Here is a 3,142-nt window from a genome sequence, read left to right as displayed (position 1 = left end):
GAGGAAGCAGGCGTAGAGGCCCGGCGACATCTGCGCGGGGGCGAGGAGGACGCCGGCAGGGGATTGAGCGGCGTCACGAAAGGCCCTGCGCAGCTGTCGGTCAGCGGTGAGCAGCCGAGGGCCGGAGCTGGGAGTAGGCCAGCGGCGTGTTGCTCGAGCAGGGAAGCAGTGCGCTTCGCCACCGGCAATGGGAGAGTAGCATCGGGGGCGGCGAGCCAGCGACATCGGCGGGAGGCATGGTGGCGGTCGAGTAGGCGTAGGGTCCTGCCAGGACCTCCTTCATTGTTTTTTTATTTTTTTCGAAAAATGTTTGCCGAGTGTTTTTTGGGCACTCAGCAAAGTCTTTTACCAAGTGTCCGATAAAAAACACTCGGCAAAGCGTTTGCCGATTGTTTTTTTGCCGAGTGCGGGTTGCCTAGGGTTACACTCAGTAAAACGTTTGGTGAGTGTTTTTTGGGTTCTCCGGCACTTGGCAAAGCTCCTGTATCCGGTAGTGGGGTGGCCGTCGATCCGGTAGCTTGTGGTGCTGTTGATGTGGTTGGTGAACGCCGTCAGGAAGGAGACGTAGTCGGGCTTTCGAGCGGCCTCCACGTCCAAAGAGTCCTCCAAGGTTGGCCTGCGAGGGGCGGCAAGGATGAAGCAGTGACTCCCGAAATTTGAATTAATGCAGTACGCAGTAGGCATAAGACGCATACTAATTTAATGCAGTAATCAGTCAATGTTTATAAACTGAAATTTAAATTAAGGGCATTCTGCAGAGGGCCAAGAGAAGAATGCAGAGGCAGTAAGTATCGTCCAAGCAATATCAGAGCATTCTAGTGATCATCATGCAGAAAGATGCGTTTAGTTTCTAGCACAGTATCGGTGAACGAGATCAACATTAATAATTCTTTGAAACGAATATGGCATTGACGAAAATTAAGATGCAGAATGGAAAGGAATGGCAGCAGGTACTTACACATCGCCGGCGACCTTGCCGGGGAACGCGAGAAGCACGGCCAGGATGGCCAACAGGCCCAGCAGCGACTCCAGGACACCCGGCCTCTTCCCCATCGTGTGTGTGTGTGTTGTGCTCATTGGCGGACCCAGAAACGGACCACGAGGGGGGCTAAATCATAGGCCAATTTTTTTTTCTCGCTCAACCCAGTACACTAATAGATATATATAGCTAAGATTGATTCAGAGTGCTCAAAGGTAAAGATACATAGAATTATGATAATAAGTATAGAAAAATACCAAATACATGGAGTCTTGCATCTTCAAGAATTCACACCACTTGAACCAATACCACTTGAACTGCCACGCCCAATGCTACATAATTTTTAAATGTCATACACTTCTTCAATGATCAAGATAACAAACAAGAAGAAAAATACTAAAATAATACGCACCTTGGGACCTCGCGTGGCAAGTTCATCTTACGATTTCTTAAGCCTTGAAAGCGCGTCAAAATTTTATCATCTTCGATGGATGCAAACAAATCCCGCTCAATATAGCATAACATGCTATCATTCATCCAATCATCATTCATTTTATTCCTCCTGTCGGTCTTGATAATATTCATAGCAGAGAAGGCTCTTTCAACTATTGTTGTTGCCACTGGTAATATCAGTGCAAGCTTAATGAGGCGATACACCAAAGGGAAATGTGTATGTCTATCAGTTTGAACCATCTTCTCGGCAAGGCTACCAAGATCAATTCAAGTGCAAAATTCTTCATCATGTTTGACTTCATCAATGAAATTTTCAAGCTCAGTTCTTAGCTTCGCACATTCATAATCGCTGAAGTCAGCATAATAAATCTTTGCAAGCTCAACTAATTTCTCTATCTCAAAATTGGCAAATTCATTTGTCGGATCAAGACAAGCAACACATCTCAATAGTTGAGTTGATCTTCCTGGAAATCTATTGCTCAACTCACAAATTACTTGATCAAGGACAACAATGAAAATCCCATGATGAAAATGATGGTAGTATGTCACTAATTTGGCTCCACGACATTTTGAACGACCTCTGACTGGTATCATATCTTCCATATTAGGAATGTCTATCTTTTGTTTTACAGCAAAGGCTTTTACCTCCTCAAAAAGATTATCCCAACCATTCTCCCTCATGGCATTTATATTTCTCATCACAGAATCAATCAATCCTATTGCACGAACAATGTTTTGATTTTTCATTTGCAAACATTGTGATAGGTCTTGAGTTATCCCCAATACTCTAATCATAAGATGCAATATGAACACAAATTGAAATGACTCCATTTTTTCTATCAATCCAGATGCTATAGTTTTCTTTTCCCCATCACTTCCATCATCACTAATATTCTCTAACACCTCAAGCACAGGTTCCCCACATGTGCAGAAGACGTACTAATGTTTTGTGATGTGTACCCCATCGTGTATCACCAAGCCTAGCAAGACTAGTTTCTTGTTTTTTCCCTCTCCCAGGAGATATTTCACCACTATCTAATTGCTGAACAAGAATATCATGTTGTTTCTGCAGAAGTTGATCTTTTCGCTTGCAAGAAACACTAACAGTATTGACAACTGAAGTGACATAATTGAAGAAATCATCCGTTGAAGCACAACATCTAGCTACAACAACTACCACAAGCTGCAATTGATGAGCAAAACAGTGGATGTAAAAGGCAAAGGGGTTTTCATTCAATACCAGCCTTTGCAACCCGTGAAACTACCCTCTCATGTTTGAAGCTCCATCATAACCTTGTCCTCTAACCTTGGCAATAGACAACCCATATTTTGCAAGCATAGAAACCAATGCTTCCTTCAGTGAAGATGATGTGGTGTCAGAAACATGTTGCAAGCCAAGGAACCGCTCAATCACACTTCCTTTATCATTGACAAACCTATTAAACAAAAATTGGCAAATGGTCAATTGAAAACACAAAACAAAACAAATAAAATACACAAATATATGATATATACCTCACAACCACAGCCATTTGTTTCTTAATTGATGCATCACGAGCCTCATCAACAAGCACTGCAAACCAACAGTCTCCAATTTCATTCTTAATTAATTCACTTGTCTCCTCTGCACAAGCCCTAACCAAATCTTTTTGAATTTTCGGACAACTCATTTGATTATTCCCTGGGGCATTCTCACCTGTCACAAGTGCA

This window comes from Setaria italica, chromosome VI (genome assembly GCF_000263155.2).
Source record: "Setaria italica strain Yugu1 chromosome VI, Setaria_italica_v2.0, whole genome shotgun sequence".
Taxonomy (NCBI): Eukaryota; Viridiplantae; Streptophyta; class Magnoliopsida; order Poales; family Poaceae; genus Setaria; species Setaria italica.
Note: the sequence above shows the minus strand (reverse complement) of the source record.